The following is an 18,654-nucleotide window of genomic DNA, read 5'->3' on the forward strand; positions in this document are numbered from 1 at the left end:
TCATACAATGACCCTGTCTTCCCTCTTCCTAGCTGTCCCCTTCTAGCAGAATCGATGGCCGAGATCTTATCACTGAAAAAATGTTTAAATTAACCATGGCACAAAATATTATACTAAAAACTGTAAAAATGAATAAAAGCCCTCCATCATTTTTAATGGACCTCGGTTGCACTGAAATGGACTAATCATAAACTCTGGTTAATTTCCGTTATTGGTCCCTGCGTGGCATCCTTTGATTTTATTTATGCATTCAGTATTTATTCCTTTGACACAATGTCATAACGAACAAACCGCCTAAACCATGTACGTGAACTCTGACTATTATGTACCACAGTCTCTAGGCTCCTTACCCACAGAGGTAAAAACTAAAATATTTATTGCTATTGAATAGTTAAATCAGCTACTGCATTTTCATTCTGTAAAGTAAAACGCACATTTATACAGAACGGAATGGCAGAGACTAACGTTTTTCAGTGGGCCGAGATCACCAGGGACTAGGTTGATCATAAACCTCCATTCCTATCACATTCTCGATTTTGAATGACTCTAGTTTGAATGTATTGATTTATTTACTGCTTAATTTTTCATTAATGGAGTAAACACTGTTAGAGGCAGCACCCAACATGAGTCGTAAATGTAACCAGTGCTACCATCCACCTGTATACATTCCCTAACCACATAGCTCACAGCCTCAATAATCTTTTTCAAGGACTATATTCGTGCATTGCTTACAGCGTGCCATGAAGCATTAGTCCAAAATTTACCCTAATTTATACATTTATTGACCCACTGATGTCTTTAATTTAATTAGGCATAAAAGATTAATTTGATCATTTATTCATTTTTTTAGAGAAAAAGAGTAAAACCCACCAGTAATCCAGAATTGAAAGACCATTTCATGCAACTGCATTACGCACTTTATCTAAACTGAGATAAGTCTAGATTTTTTCCTCATCTGAAATGATTGAATCATTATCTTTGTATTATGACACCCACTTCTCACTAACTCATGCTCTCTGCCTTCTTTTGAATAACTGACCAAAATATAAACTCATTTGTTCATTCATTTACTTTAGCAATACATTCAAATCGAATACAAGCCAGGACACTGGGCAAGAATACTGACCGATTCCAGTATCTGTCCCTATGCTCACTGTCCACGGATATAACCTGCTAGGTCCTGTTTGCTTTTGTAAACAAAAGTCGGTGAACAAAATCGGTGTGCTTATCATATTCTCAAGACTGGTCTGCGCGCTCGGCCTTTACTCAATCAGGCACTTATCTAAACAATTATTTTTAATGTAAATGATTTGCTCCTTTTCTGAATGAAACCGACAACCAGTTACCCGCCACCAACCCAAAACAACATGGACGCTCACGGGATACGCGGCATCCTTTATGGAAAATAGTGATCTATTTTGGTTACTAAACTCAGTGCTTCAGGAAATCACAGAATTCATAATAACCCGTTTCACTGCAGACTCGCACACCTGGTCACCGTTCATTGGCACACTCCTTACTTATTCTCGCGTCACTTCCCTTATAGTCCACAGACATTAAGAACTAAAGCTCAAGAGCCTCAAGAACCTGATGTTCACTGACTCCTAATTTTGCTATATCCCCCCTCCCCTCCAAGGAAATAACGAGATGTCTCATTTCTAATGGACCTCAAAGTTAGAGAGTTTAATCAAAATCTTTGAAGCATACACCTCAGAGTACTCATCATTTGTCTATACTGGACACCTTTTAATTCCTTTATTTACGCATTATATATTCTTTTATTCATTGATTCACTACTACTATTACTACTACTACTACTACTACTACTACTAATAATAATAATAATAATACAATCAAATCCCATGAATCAAAAAAAGCCTAAGAACAACTGTCCCAATGCCCATTTTCCACAGTGCTAATAGATGATGACAATCTTTGCAATACGTGTGTGCGTTTGCACATATAAATTAATCAACATCCTCGCTTCCTATCAGTTCCATTGGTCCATGTTTGGCCCTTTTTCATTTAAAGATGATGCAATGAGTCACCAAGGGACCCGTAATCTTACTCCGCAACTAGAACACCAACAATTTTGTCCATCTTCCTATGCGTTCCTCCCTCAAGAAATTAGCCTAAATCTTTATAAATGGAGAAGCACTTAAATGAGCTGCCATGCGGAAATAAAGCGCAACATGAAGCAGCCCTGAAAATGAATGAAACGCCTTTCGTCTTTCTTATGGGATTTTAGTAGTACGGAATCAGGTTAATCATAAATCCCAATTTGGGCCTGTGCTGGTGTTACTTGGTTTTATTTATTAATATATCCATTTATAACTTTGAAAAATTCAACTGACACCCAGAAACCAACCTCCCGATCCAAGAACATAAACTCTAACTCTTACTGACATCGATCTCCTCTCTCCTTACCCAGAGTGTGTAAAAGCCAAGATCTTTAGCACAGATGAAATCATCTGTGGCATGTGGTTCATTTGGTAAAAATGTAGACACTCAAAGGAAAAAAACAATCTAGCGTTAGATTTTTTTCTAGTGGAAGTCAGTGTTGCACTGTTAGATTAATTACAAACCGGGTTCATTTTCATAATCTCATCATTGTCCAAGAATGGTACACCTTACTTATTGACTCATTTAATTTTTATTTTTCAATAATACGGTGAACCCAAACACGAGAATAAGCACCATTAGTTGTCAGAAACACCTACCCTCGTCCTCCCTGCTAACAGATTTAACGGCTCAGTGACTGCTGCCAGTGGCCCTCGCACGTGCAAGATCGAATAAATATAAATCTGCTTCGCGGCATGTTCTCGCCAGTCGCGCACAAATTTTTCTGATTCACATGTCTAGCGATTCATTGTTTATTCTTGTATGTAATTAAGTATAAAGTAAATTAATTCTGTACCCATTTCTCTAGAGAATTTCTCCACGTCTATGTGGACTTTAGCCAAAGGAACCTAAAGTTCCCTTTCTTCATCTGGACAACATCTGGGCACACCAGGAGCAATCACATCTGGTTCACAGCACATGCACCTCACTGGCCCTTGCTCCGCCTCCTTCTGAATAATTAATCGATATGTGAACGTACTCCTGCGATGCCTGATACAAACAGCTCAGTATCAGTGAACCAAGACACCAGATCACAGCGATGATTATGCTGCCTACATGCTCATGGCCCACAAACATAACTGATTGACTCCTCTCAGATTTTTTATAAAACTCGGGGAACAGAGTTAGACTCATCGTAACTCTGGTCCTGTGACGCTTCCTCAGTGTTGGTTCGTGTTTGGCCCTCTTTCAGTAAGACAATTATTTAAGCAATTGTTTATTTATGTAAACATTTTTTTGGTCCTTTTTCTAATTAAAACACCCTATCGAACAATTAAAGCAGCAACATAGCCTCTTAGGTATATCTGGCCATATTGCCCTCACAGAAGGGTTCACAGCTATGATCTGTTCATCTATGAAGCCCAGGGTTTCAAATATGCACCAATAATAATCGATGTCTTATTTCATAATGTCATCATTGGTCCAAATGTGGCCCTCCTTATCTTCGTTCATTTACACATCTCTTTATCCATTCATGGGGTCTCTTCCCCAAAGAGTTCACCTTATCTCTTTTTTACAACAGTCCCCAGATTTCCAGGCAGGGGTTAATCACGGTTTTGGATTCAGACCCAGCCCCCACTCCAGGAGTCATCATTGGCCCAAGCTTTACACTCTTCTGACAAATTGTTAACCAAATTAACAATCTGTTAACTGACTCATTCACCGATCCAATACTAATCAATGAAAATAAATCACGAAATCTCAAAAACAAGATCTTTGAATATCACTAAGATCTCTCCGTTTGCTCATTTCCCATAAAGCTTATCCATTAGGTCTCTGTCTGCCATGGCCTCCGTGCAGCTCCAGGTATTCCTTCTCATTGAGAGAAAAATGTTGAAATCGACTATCATGTCAATAAAAGAGTCCCCCTGACCAAATATATAAACTTTGAATGTTACCTTAGTATTATGCTTCTTAAACACAAAGGTATCAGCCAAAATATTCATCGTTAGATACGATTAAATCAGCTATGGTGTGTTAAATCTAAGGTAAAAAGTAGGCTTTAAAAATAATGAAAAAACATAAATTTAGGTACATTTAAAGGATACTAACTGTAGAGTCTTAGATCAGATTAGACGTAAGACTTGCTTTGTTTCATTAGCTTGAGAGTATCATTACTTTTTACTTAATTATTTAACTTCGATTTTAAACAATGTAATAAGCACCACTGAATCTACCACCTAACCCACAAGTCAGAATTATGACCGTTACAAATATGGCTAAATACTTTACATAGGTAAAGCCTGGATTGTCCATTTTAACCGATTTTTCTTGTGCCGCCTGGGTAAATTTAAAGCCTTGTTTCATGGCATATTCTTAACAATGGTCCAGTCTGACTCTACTTAATGTATTCATTCATTCATTCATTCATTTGTTTACACATTTAATTATTTATGGAATAATTTCACCAGTTATTTACTACATAAAGGCAAAATGGTTAGCAACCCAGGACCGAAATCCATACTATTATGGGCATCTGGCTACATGCACATTATGTAAAAAATGGGAAAAGCCTAGATTTTTAAAAAAAATGGATATCAATTGTATAAAACAAAAGTCATTATCCTTACTTCCTAATAAAGCTCATCACTGGTGTGTGTTTTACATCTTTTTAATAAAATATGAATCTATTCATTCACTTATAACAATATATAATTATGTCATTATTATAATTATAACTCTGGACAAAAACTTTGAATGATATTAACATGATCATATGCTCAGAGTAAACCATCTTAATCATAACTCTTGTCATAGGATATAATCTCGTCATTAGTCCACGATCATTTTTTAAATTATAAAATTATTTATTTACGCAAACATTTTGCTCTTTTCTTAATAAAATCAACAATCGGCCACCCACCATCCATCCCTAATAACAACATTCAATCGCGGGCATACCTGTCTATTTGCTCACTGCTAAAAGGGCTGAAACCTTGATCTAGTGCTTTTCCCAGACCGCAGTGTTTCAGACGAGTTTCAAAACCTGTGTTCATAATTGAACAACGTGCGGCTTTCCGGGTCTTCATTCATTTTTTCGTCTCTTTCCTTACTCATGAATTATTTGACTTATAATTTTCAATACCCATACCCAAGTAACACAGAGCCCGAGAACGGGATCCTGAATACTCCTTCCTCTCATCACCAGAAATTTACCTCAGAGGAAGTAACTAGACCTCTTCTTCTGATGACCTCAGAGCCACAGAGTTTAACCAGACCCTTAGTTCAAACATCTGGGATGCTCATCGTGGGTCTAGACTTGACATTTTTGGTCTCCATTACTATCTTCCTTTCTGAATCATTTTTACACGCATAAATTATAATACAATCAATACCCAGAATCACAAATGCCAAGAACAAGATGAATGACTATTAAGTCTATTCACACTTGTCCCACAGACCTAATGAACTTGATGTCTTTCTTCAGTGTCCTGCTGGGTTGCGTGTGAGGACCGATCAACGGCTGTGCTTCATCTCAGTGCCACCCCGATGACAGGTTTGGGCTCGTCTCGTTAACGTGGGCACATTGTGAAGATGGCAGAATGAATAACTACGAACCGCCACCTTTTCACGCAACGAAAGCAGTCTCACTTTCTCCCACGCTCCTATGCTCACCGCCCTCAACAAGTAAACGGCCTCCATTGTGGTTAAGAGAGGGACGTCTGAATACATTCTGGTGCCACACTAAAACGGACTATTGTGTGGCCCGAAAAATTATTCGTCACGAACTTTGGTTCATATTCCCATCCTTGGTCAATGGTTGGTGTTTCTATAAAATCCCTAAAATCGGAAATACCATTACATGTTTTTACGTGGACGTGACTTTTGACCGTATAACTGGATCATATCACACGCGCATTATTGGCCCAAAAACTGCACTTCTTTTTATTTATCGGCTTATTTTATTTTTATTTTTAAGCAATGTAGTAAGTAAGCGTCACAGAATCCAACATCCTACTCAAGATTAAGGCTCACTGTAACCATCACATGTGCGCATGGGCAGATTCCCGACTCTTAGTTATCACATTCATGAACTTTACGTGTGCAGAACAGGACTGACTTAAACCTAGCATCATGGCACATTCTCACCAATAACTCTAGCTCTAACTTTCTGATTTTATCAATTCTTTCACTTATTTTTAATTATTAATTAAATAACATGATCATTTATTCATTTTTCTAAAAATACATTGTATACTAAATACATAAAATGTATAAATATGGGTGATAAGGTAATATATAATATAAATATAAAATATAATAAAATTACATATAATATAGTAAACTCTTCAACTGAAACTCAGAACTGAAATACTACTATTACATGTACATGTCTCCATGTACCTAATCCAAGTATGAAGAAACGAGGTCTCATTTTCTTCAAATGGAAAGCAGCGTGGTATAGCAGGATTAGTATTTAACCTCATTTCACATCACATGTTCTATATTCTCCACTGTTTGCCCTATTTTAAGTAATCATTTGAGATATAATCATAGTCATGCAATAACTTATAACAATATATAATTACTCAAGAATCTACAGACCCTACACTTGAACACCAAAAATACTACCAACTGCCCACAGGCTCATCACCCACAGAAACAACTGACTATATGTAACCCTTTTCATTTGTTTTGTTTTGTTAATAAAATCAGTGAACGCAATTAGATTAATCCTAACTGGTGTCACATAACACATTCTCAACCCTGGCCCACGCTTGCTTCCTCCCAATTAGATAGTTAGGTAACCATTTGTTTATGGAAACATTTTTTCCTTCTTCTCAATAAAGCCAGCAACCAGCAACCTCCCACCAACCCAAAATGGCAATATGGACACTTGGCTGCATCTGACTACGTGCCTACGTGTCTGGAGTCCCTTTGTGCTCCAAAGGGAGCAATAATTTTTATCTACGTGTTATATTGGAACTCTCTGTAAACAAAAATATTACTAATAATACTTGTTTCATGACACGGTCTCATAAATGATCCACATGTGATCCTCTTCATTTTCACCCACTTACACATTTACACATTCTTGCGGTCACCAATTCATTCACATCAATGCAATCCAGACCCAGGAAGAGCTAAGACCCAAGAGCCAAATCCCCAATGGACTTGAACTTCGTCTGTCAGCTCAGATCCCTTAGAGGAAATAACTAGGTCTCTTTCCAACAGACCTCAGAGTGTCAGATTTAATCAACATTATTTGATTCATGGCTTTACTGATAAAAATTGATTCCCGTGAATCACAAAAACCCAAAAACAATACCTTTGAATATTGCAGGGAGCTGTTTACAGGTTTCTTTCCCACGGAGCTAATAAATGAGATCTCTTTTTAATTGGACCTCAGTGTTGCACATGTGGATTAATCAAAACCTTGCTTCATGCCCGTCCACGTGTTTTACCATTCTTTGTTTGCTCATCTTTTCTTTAATTTATTCGTATTTTAAAAAATAGTAGAATAGACTTACCATCTTACCCTATGACAAGAACACTGATACTTTCTATTGTCCTAGGAGCTTTCTCCCAATGATCCAGTGACCGGCCTCGTTATCGATAGAGCAATTTTCTTAAAATGTGGTGCAAAAATAAATGGAATATTAAGCAACTGTGAAAAAGAATGTAAAACTTTCCAAGTTTGTTTTCATGTACCTCAGGTGCACTAAAATGGATTCATCTTACTCAGTGGTTCATTACACACCCCAGTAGTGGCCCACGTGGGGCATTCGCGGCCTTATTTACGCTTGCGGTAGCTGCTCATTCCTTTGAAACAATTTCATGGCTGACATGAATTACCCACTCCAAACCAAGAACATGAACTCGGTTACTTACCAGTCCCTTTGCTCCTTATCCACAGAAGTAACAGTCAAGACCTTCATCGCTAGATAATGAATACGTCAGAAGAGTATATTGAATCTGTGGGGGAAAAGGCAAATTTTAGAAAATTGAAGAAGTAGTGTAGATTTTTTTTTAAGAGACCTTAGTTCTGTCGTACCTGTTTTATCATAAAAACCTCTGTTGTCATCACAGTCCATTAACCTGAGAATGGTTCTCTTTTAATTTATCATCTTAAATTAGTAATGTATATAATATACTGACAACTGTTGAATCAACACCCTAGTAGAAGAATTAAGAACTATAGCAATTCCAAGTTCTATCTATCGAACCCACATAGGTGAGAGCCCAGATGATCTTTTCTATGTGTCCTCCTTGATTCTAATTAAATTTACTTCCTTATTCCTTGATATAGTCCCACCACTGATCCATGCTGAACACCATAAATGTATTCATTTTTGTTTTTCATTTATTTATTCGTAAAATAACCTACATATTTTCATTTTTCAAAACAAAAGCACAATGATCTATTACGGGTAACTGACTCGAGGCTCTTTACGCAAAAGTGGGCAAAGCCTTTTGCCAAAACCCTTCTATTTACATGGACATCAGAAGAGTAGAGTGAGATTAATAAACTTTTTTTACTGACATAGTATCCTCATGATCTGTCCTCTTTTAGACAATCTCTTTCTTCATTTGCTTATAATAATATCATCGACATGGTGAACCTACATATCCCGGGCAAGAGCCCTAAACTATACTGGCATCTGCCCCTAAATTCAATACCCACAGAAAAACAATCATATGCGTTTTTCAGAAATGATACTGGTTGAGAAGAACTGATATTAGATCTAAACTTTTTGAATGAATGTTAGTTGTGAAAATACCGGATTAACCATAATCCTTGGCTTCTATCAGGGTGCAGATTCAGCAGCTGTCAGTATATTCTATACATTAATAATTTAAGACAATGAATTAAAAGAGAAACATTCTTGGGTTAGCGGACCGCCCCATTTTCCACACTGGTCCATGCAAGGCCCTCCTTCTCACCACTGACCCAGCCTTTTTTTTATCTACTTAATTAATAATTCTCAATTATTATTTCAGTGAGCTCCATGGAATTGCTCACCTAAAATCAGAACGAAAACAATGACCATTACCAACATCTGTCTTTATTCTCTCTCCCACACAAGTGACAGCCTCAAGGAGGGAGATCTCACCTCACTTGCCCAGCGGGGTTCCAGAGTCGCAATGGCGTGGCCTGCTCTGTGCCTCCCCTTCTCTCCCTTTGAAATGGGGATGGTTCCAACACAGTACGTCTACCATGTGGGGACCGACAACCTGTCTAGCTTACAAGTCTCTGAATAAAGAGGAGTCACACCCAAACACCCAAATCGGAAGTGGATCACGATGGACTTTGAACCAAAGCACTGGCTTTATGGATTCTGGGATGTTTTGAAGAGTAGTATTTCATGTATGGACGTGAAGTAAATATTTCTCACCAACTGGGAGAAATGCGGCAGGTTATGTCATTTTTCAACAAATAGTCCCTCTCCCTTCCCAGTCCTCCACGGGAAGAATATCCTTCCCATTGATGTTATGGCGGCCATGTGACTGGCCTCGCTCAAAGGAGCATCAGTGGGCGTGACTCAACTAAATGATCTCCACTATAAGACGAGCACGTCCCAGACAACACGACTCCAATATCCAGGAACAGAGACTAGGGAGGCGAGTGAGGCAGATGGGACCCGATCCACTGCAAGACCCCACGGACTCATATGTAAGAAAAAAATATCATTGTTGTTACTAATATTTTATAAGCTGCTGAAATTGTGGGGTTTTTGTTACGTAGCATAATCATAGCAATGACTAACTCGTACATTTCATTCCTTTCGCTTTTAGCAATTTATTCCTTTATCGATTTTTTTGTAATAGAGTCAATGAAATCACCATGACTACACCATCAAACCCAATTTATGTTAGTATAAATAATATATATACTAATAATATATGGATTTAAATTACAGATATAAGATTAGATAGACATAGTCTTTGTAATTCTTACTCATAAATGGAGAAACAAAGACCTTTATATAATAGACTTTAGTTGTGCAGAAATTATTAATATAAATATTTAGTTCGTGATACACTTTCATCATTGGTCCGTGTTTGGTCCTCTTTTTGTATACTGGCAACTAGTTATGTCTGTCTATACATTCCTCACCAACAAATATATGAGACCTCTTATGTATGGATGACAATTGTGGTGACTTGTATTAATCACAAGCTTTGGTCCATGCCACACTGCCATACTTGGACCATGCAGACAGTCTCTATTCCTTATTATTCATTTTTCTGAGGTAAGTAAATTAATAATATAACCTACATCCCAAAAACCACTGTTCGACCCACCAACTACAACTCTGACAATGAGCTTTTGATCCTGTCCCACCAAGGTACATAGACTTTCAACATTAGAGAAACGTTTACATAAACTACGGGGCACACATTCAACATAACAGTAAATAGCTGACTAAATAAATGGAGAAGACTAGTTTATTTTTATGAACCAAAAAAATTTTTTGCCAGTGAATCTAATTATGCAAAACTGGATTAATCACAATCTTTTTTATGGTACTCTCTCATCTCTGACCCATCATTAACCTTCTTTCATTAATTTAAGTATTTAATTATTCACATTTAATATTCAAGAAACTCCCATGAAACAACCACTCGATGCAACGGACAGAGTAGACATCAACTGCATATGACTATTTAAACATAATTAGTAAAAATGAAATAAAATGAAAAATTCAGTTCCTCGTGCACACTAGCCACATTCCAAGTGCTCAACAGTCACACGTAGCTACCATATTGGACTGAATAAATTACAGAACATGTCCGTCGATGCAGAATGTTCTATTGGACAGCATTAGTATTTACTCTTTACCCTTCGATAATAGTCTAGCACTTTTTCTAATGAAGCTAAATTGGATCAATCACTACTCTTGATCATCCGTCCATGCTGATTCTCTTTTGTTTGATTTGATTATTTGTAAAGGAGTTTTCATGAACAACCACACATCCAATCTCTTACCCCATAAGTAGAACACAAATGTTACCTTTCAAGTCCTTTTGTGCTCCTTGCTCCAAGAGTTAATAGCCTAGATCTTTATCCCTGGAGAAATGTCTAAATAAACTATGCACAAAAACACAATGCCATACAAAACAGCTGGCGAAAGGAAAGAAACGGGCTAGAATATTTTTTGGAAGTCGAATATACTATAAGTCGAATTAACTATAATCCTTTTATGTTTGGCCCATTCCCATCGCCAGCCTATGTTTTGACTTTTCTTGTTTTTTATACGTTCATAGAATTGTTTTCAGTACAAAAATCAATATCCAACATATCACCATGCAAAAACAAGAATATTGACTACTTAATCCTTAACCAAAACAATTTTTAAATGGACCTAGCTGTACAGAATTAGAATAATCTTAATTCTGGGATAACGAGACGTTATCTTCATTGAGCCATGCTTCTCTTCTCTTGCCTCATTCATTAATTTGTTCATTCATTCATTTAACTTACTTATGAATGCCCTCAAACAACTGTCCAGCCTCACATTTAAGAAAATTGACTATTACTTACATTTTCTTTACAAACCTTATCCACCCAAATGAGGGTCAAAATTCTTATTAATATTGCATGATTAAATAATCTATGGTGTATATATTTTGTATAGCAGAAAACAATTGTTCAAAAAATGAAAAATTTTAAAAAAATGAATAGCCTATATCATTTTTAATGGCTCTCACTTTTATAGAACTGAATTAAGCGCCTTGGTTTATTGTCGTCATTGGCCTACACTTGACCCTTTTTAATTTTATTTATCCCTTTAAAAATATCAAAAAAGAATACCTAAGAATCTTAGCCAACAAATAGAAAACTACCAATACCTTATGTCTCTATGTGTACCTCTCACTGAGTTAATAGCCTAAACTTCATCAATAGGGAAGTGTTTATATAAATCATAGTGTACGAATTAACAGTATGGTGTTATTAAAATAAATTAAAAACAGATAATTTTGTTTTAATGTCCCTCAAAATTGTAGAATTGTGTAATCATAAATCTTAAGTCACGATACATTGTTTTCGTTAGTTCATGCTTGACCTTCTTTGATTTATGTATACAGCCATTTATTTTTAATAAATCAATAAACATGTGAATCCACCACTCAACCCAAGAATAAGAAAAGGTAACAATTATATTTATCTCAACAGATACATATTACACATGCATAATACAGTTAAACATATACACAATCAATATAATTACACAATCAATAAAATTGTTTCTTTTTATTTGCTCATTCCCCACACAGGGCAGAGCCTAGTCACATTATTTTTTAGATTGGTGACAGCTATGCCTAACGAAATTCATCACCCTTGGTACATGACACAGTCTCATCGGCATAGAGACACAAGGCTCTAGGCTTGGCCATTTTATTTGTGCCGTCCATGTTTAATAATGCACACTCCCATCAACCAGCCACCCAACCGTAAAATGATGCCGACCATCACTCACCTTGGCTGGTCCGTGTTCCGTTTCCCAGACACGTAGCAGCCGAGGTCTTTATCATCAGGCCCACTCCAGGTCTCCGTCCTGTGAAGTACAAGGCAGATATTTTAGGATAAGACAACATGAGTGCTTCTTAACAGCTGTCAGGTGAGCAGCACGGGACCCATCACGATCTTTGGCTTACGACGCAGTCTCGCCATTGGCCCAAGCATAGCTCTCATCGTCCGTATTTTTTCGTCTAAAGATTTTATCACAGTGAACATGCACAAATTCGCCACCCTAATCAAAAGCAAGAATAACAACAATTGTAAGTATCTGTCTCTACACTTCTTACAAAGAACCAGCCCAGATCTCACTCCCGAGAGACTCAGATGCGTAGAGTTGGAGTAATAATCATCTTTGATTTCAGATATAATCTCGTTATTGTTTTCCACTTGTCCTTCTTATTGCTCTCACTTACTTTTTAAATACAGTAAACACACATGAGCTCAGCACTAACCCAAAAGAAGAATACCAATTAGTACCTAGATCAGTATTTGCGTACCAATGCTTCTTATCCACAGAGGTAAGAAATTTGTTTGTTTCATTACTTTAAATAGTCCACAATTGTACATAAGTTAGATTGATCTCAATCCATAATTCATAAAACATCTTTGGTGGTCATTCTTGGCCCTCTTTCAATTTGTCATTTCTTTTATTACTCGTCAAATTTATTTTTAACTACACGGCAAAGACACTTGAAGCCACCTTTCAGCCCAGAGCCAATGACTGCTCCATATACCTGTTGCTATGGGTCCTACCCACAGTCCCAACTTGCTGGGTTGGGTGAGGGGTGAACTAGATTACTCATAATCGTGTTTAAAAACAGCTTCTCATCATCGGCCCATGCCTGGCCCTCTTTAATTTTATTTATGCATATGCATTCGTCTATGACTATTTGGTGAACACCCATTAAATGCCCATATACTGTTTACAGTCTCTTTCTCGTGGCCAAGATGTTCTCTGGTGGACAAACCGGGCGTGTCTATTCTAAGGAAGACAAAGCCCCATTAAGCGGAGGAAAACAGCCTCGACCTTTTCTGTTTGCTAATGTCAGGTTAGCAGACCTGGGTTAATCATAATCTTTTGTCCAGAACACATTCTCACAATTGCTCTATTCCAGGCCTTTATTATATTATTTTTAAGAGTAAAATTAACCACCACAAACCACTCTGATCTCTTCATGTCCCTCGGTTGTGGAGAATTAATCACAACCCTTGGTCCATGATCCAGTCTCGCTCACTCTTCCCGGCGAGCCTCTCTTATTGTGTCATTTGTTAAAACCAGGACGATAACCACACATGACCCTCCCCCATCCCCTTACAGCCTCTGCCTTAAATCATCACCTCCAATCTCCTGGGTACCCTCCCTTTCCTCCTTTATATGTGTTAAATGTTATCACACATACGTATTCTTAGAAAGTATTGTCATGGGCCAGTAGCTTACTGGGCCTCTACTGGGCCTCCGTCAAGGGGGAAAATTAAATACACGTGACTGACGTAGGTGCACACCTGCCAGGGGCAGTCAGAGGACTCAAACCGAGCTCCCTGGACTCTGTGTGCCACCTCCGCCCATGCTCACAGGCACGAGGTAATGGTGTCCCACGCTTAGGGCACATATGCTCACACCACATGGCCCACCTCCAAACCCAGCCCAAAACCTGCCGAGATGGGCGACGTCAGGCAAGTGACCTTAACCTCTGAGAGGCCGCTTCCCTAAGTGGACAACAGCCACGGTGCTCTTCCCTAAGCAGATTTAGCCATTATTTTCGTGCCAAAGTCAGCCAGGTAACCCCACACACACACCCCATCTGAGCCCCTCACCCAGCCTCTGTTCCCTCTGCAGCAGCGCCCACGCGGTGGTGCTAGACAGACAGACAGACCAGGTTCCACCCCAGCAGGCACTCATGAGCTGTGTAACTGCAGAGACGTGACCTGGCCTCTCTATCTTGTACCCCGACTGGTGCGATTTGTAGACCGAGGATGGGAGGGACCACCTCGCGGATCCGAGCTGAGGGTGAACTGCAGAACAGCTCCCCGCGGCTCCCGCCCCGGCCCGTGCCACCCACCACGCTGGTCAAATGGCCCCCCGTCTAACTGGACCAAGAATGACGCTCAGGCCAAGTCGAGGGCTTCGGGAAGGATGGGCCTCGGGCAGGAAATGGCTGGGATCTGTTCCGTTTTGGACATGGCATCAAAGTTTGAACAAGTGCCCTGGAAAGTAGAAACCCAAGGAAGGGGTTCGCTGCGTGAATGGGGCTGCTCCCAGGGGCGTCTACACCAGGTTGATCCCCGAAACCAAAGAGGGTTCTGCTTTGACCCTCCTGACAATACACGCCAGCTTCCTTCCCCCTCTCCCGGGCCGGCCCAGGAGGTGTCCAGCCCGCTGGCCTCAGAGCACCTCTGAGACCTGGAAATAACAAACACATTTAAAACATGCGCACGTTATGCATGCGTCTGGCAGGTAATATATTCATAAACACATCCACTTGGGGACTTTCCTGAGGGAGTCGCGGAAAGAACACTAGGCATGGAACCAGGACCAGTCCTGCCTCCGCCTTCCTGGCACCGCGGGGGCCGTGCCCTCTCGGAGCCTCGGGGAGCAGGCAACAATCCAGCCTTCCCTCCCTCCCAGGTGGTACGAAAATGAAAAGCATCAAGTTTAAGTGCAAGTTCCCTCTAAGCAACAGAGGACCATGGATGCTGTACCTCCTGGACCCGCACGCAGCACTCACGGCGTGCCTGAGCATACATTACCCCGCGTGAGCCTCGCGACAGCCGTCCTGCGAATTAGACATAATAATCATAATTAGCCGATGTTTATAGAATGCATACTCTCTACCAGGCACCATGCTGCCTGCTTTGCAAAGCCTGACAGTCCCCTGGGACAGGTACAATTCAGCACCAAGTCTCTTTTGTTCTTTTCTCTCTCCCCCAATAAGTTTTTGTGCAAGACACTGGTGTAGGTGCCAAGGGTACAGCGAGGATGAGAGCTGACATCCTTGGGGGTAGACACCAAGATGGACCCTATTCAAACACCCAAGCGCGACACGCACGGGCTCTGAGGTGGTGATGACAACTACAGTTGACTCATGAGCAAATCCACTCGTCCACGGATTTTTTAAAATAAATACTGTAGATATATGTTCTCATCCTTATGATTTTCTTAATAACGTTCCTTTCTCTAGTTTATCGTAAGACTGCAGTATGTCATACACGTAACATCGAAAAATATGTGTTGTGGATTGATCATGTGGCCGCCAAGGCTTCTGGTCGACAGCAGGCTATTAGTAGTGAAGTTTTTAGGGAGTGAAAAGTTATACTCAGATTTTTGACCGCGCGAGAGAGGGGAGTTGGCAGCACCTCTAACCCTCGTGTTGTCCGAGTGTCAAGTGTATGGAGGAAAATCAAGCAGGAAGGGAGGCAACAGAAACAATGAGAAGGACGAAGGCTCGCCGAGAAGGTGACATCATTAGCCCCATTTTACGTGTGAGAAAACTGAGCCTCAGAGACGTAAAGCGACTTACGAGTGGGCACACGCTGGGAAGATGCTGAGCGACGAGGCAGATGCGAGATGCGCATCTCGGGGCTTAGCCCATCGGCAGATTTTTCGAGACGTATCTGTGGAGCTGAAGCCAGGATTTCGGGGAGGCCTGCTGATCTGCCCTCCGGCCCAGTGTGTGACCCCCGCTCCTGCCCCGCACCCCTTCAGGCTCTAGAGTCATTCTCGCATCTTCTTCCCTTAGCACGCAGTCAAAACATGAGCTACCGGAATTTTAATTGGACTCGATGAATCGTACCGCAGGGCGTTAGTGATATGTCTGACCCCTGCATGTGTTGCTTAAGAAATACATTTAGGGTCCAGGGAATAAGAAGCCCCAAGCTCCCTGATGGACCAAGAGGGGGAGTCCAACTTGGGTGAATCCCAAGGAGTGCAGATTGTTTTAGGTGCAATCGTTTAAAAAAAGAAAATGGAGAGGGTATGGGTTTGGAAGAAAAGCAGAATAGAGTCAAATTCCGGTTTGATATTTGTTTCCTATATGATTTGGGGTGAGTCACTCACCGTTCCCAAACCTTTTACGTTAATGGAGGATGATAACTGCTATCACGAAGGTGGTCGTGACGATTTAGAGGAGATGCAATTATGCCAAGCGACTAGAAAAGGCCTGAGCATGTGGTTGGGTCAGGGCTTACTCATCTGCCCAGGAGCGCCGGTGGAAGGGAGGCTGCCTGCTGTCTCTCGGGGCGCCGTGAAGGCAGCTGGGGCTGAGAGCTGACGCTGAGCAGCTCCCGCACCATAGCTGGGACTTGGTCCCTGTGAGCTGGCAGCCCACCTGTTGTCCCAGAGCCAGGCAGAACACTCAGAGGCAGAAGGCAAGAGCTGCAGCGGCAAGCTCACTCAGAGAGAACCTCTGTTCACTGAACTTGGTGAGAAACCGACTACTCAAACTTGGTGAGAAATCAACTACTGTCTCTCCTCCATCCATCCATCCATCCATCATCCATCACCCATCCATCCATCCACTCACCCACCCACCCTCTGCATTTTAATTCACTCGCCCACCTCACCAGCATTTATCGGCCGGCCAGCCAGCGCTGTGCACTGACGGGTCTCGACTCGGGGGTCCCTCCATCCACGGACCTGACCCCTCGCCTTCCCCGTTTCTATTCGGCACAGAAATCAGACGAACCTGGATCGGAATCCTGGGTCCCGCTTCCTAGCCGATCTTGCACAGGTCACTAACCTTGCAAGGTCCTCTCATCTGCAAAATAAAGGGAAGTGAGATGTACTAGGTCAGGATTTAGAGAGTGGACATTCCAGCCCCTGGCCAGAGCAAATGGTCATTAAAATTTCACTCCCTCAGCTTCCTCCACCGGGCTGGGATTTCTGCTGAGACAGAGCCGCTGCATCCTGCGCGGCAGACTGAGAAAGACTTTTTAGAAGCGACGTGCCATGCTTTAGCAGTGTGCACCCCTCCGAAGAACCCCAGGGCTGGGCAGTGGCCAGAGCAGTTTGGGGTGGGGGTCCCTCCTGGACTCCCAGCGGAGAGTGCCACCTAGTGGACTGGCAACAAGTGGGGTCCCTTGTGGGTCCCGGGACACAGCAACCGCTGTCTGCTGTGAGGCGGCTGAGTTGTGAGCCAACCGGGAGGTCCCAGCCCCCGGCCTGCAGGCTGCTCTGGTTGGGATGTGGTTCACGTATATGGTCTCAATCATCAAGGGGGCTGGGCTGCTGGAGCCTTTTGTTTTGCGGCCCACAGCCAGCCCCGTTTCGCCTACCCCACTCAACTCCCCTTTGGAGGTTTCCAGGGAAAATATTCTAGCAGCTCCTGCTTGCCGAGTGTCTGCTACGTATTAGATGCAGCGAGCAGGGCTTCACGTGCATGGCCGCTGATCCTCGCTAAAGGACCCTGGGAGGGAACCCAGAACTGGCCCCATTCTCCGTGAGAAACCCGGTTTGCCGAGGCCGGGTTTCTGACTAAGAGTAAAGAGCCAACCCCCTGAATTCGTAGCTATACTCACCTTCTGTAACCCCGGTGGCCCCTGAAGAGTGTGGGAAAGAGTTTGGACACTGACTTAGAGAAGCCAACTGAAAAAGAAGTTTAGGCGTCCATCGGAGAGGTTTGAAAGCTGAGTAAATGCTGGATGGCACCAAGCAAACACTGATCAGTTTTTAACCGCGGTGATGGCGTCGTGGTTACGTTTCTAACACAGGAAAGCGTTCTATTTTAGAGATAGGTGCCGAAAAATTCTCAGAGGGAACGACGCGGCGTCTGGAATTGGCTTCGCGGCAGCCGGGCGGGGCAGGGGCTGAAAGGCAGTAGGAGCTGGGCTGCTGGTGGGGGACAGCCATCTGAAAAGGGGGTAACTCGTGATGAACACACATACAGTTTCTCTGCTTCTGTGTGGTTTGGACTATCTTGTAAGTGAAGAGTTTTCAAATCGGCCAGGGGAAACAAAGACGAGGGAGAGGGAGAGGGAGAGGGAAGCCACGCAGAAGCGCCGAGGGGCCCGGGACGCGGCCGCATCCGGCAGAGTGAGGGGCTCGCTCTTAGAGGACAAACGCCCCACAGCGT

The 18,654-nt window shown here is 41.6% G+C and overlaps 1 non-coding gene across 1 annotated transcript; it reads right to left on the minus strand.

Moving 5' to 3' along the window:
• Positions 1–1,661: 1,661 nt before the first annotated feature.
• On the minus strand, positions 1,662–1,733 carry LOC111746206. Its single transcript, XR_002783012.1, has one exon. It is a non-coding gene; the product is annotated as a small nucleolar RNA SNORD113/SNORD114 family (small nucleolar RNA).
• Positions 1,734–18,654: the final 16,921 nt, after the last annotated feature.

Source organism: Pteropus vampyrus, unplaced genomic scaffold, assembly GCF_000151845.1.
Source record: "Pteropus vampyrus isolate Shadow unplaced genomic scaffold, Pvam_2.0 Scaffold178, whole genome shotgun sequence".
Classification (NCBI taxonomy): Eukaryota; Metazoa; Chordata; class Mammalia; order Chiroptera; family Pteropodidae; genus Pteropus; species Pteropus vampyrus.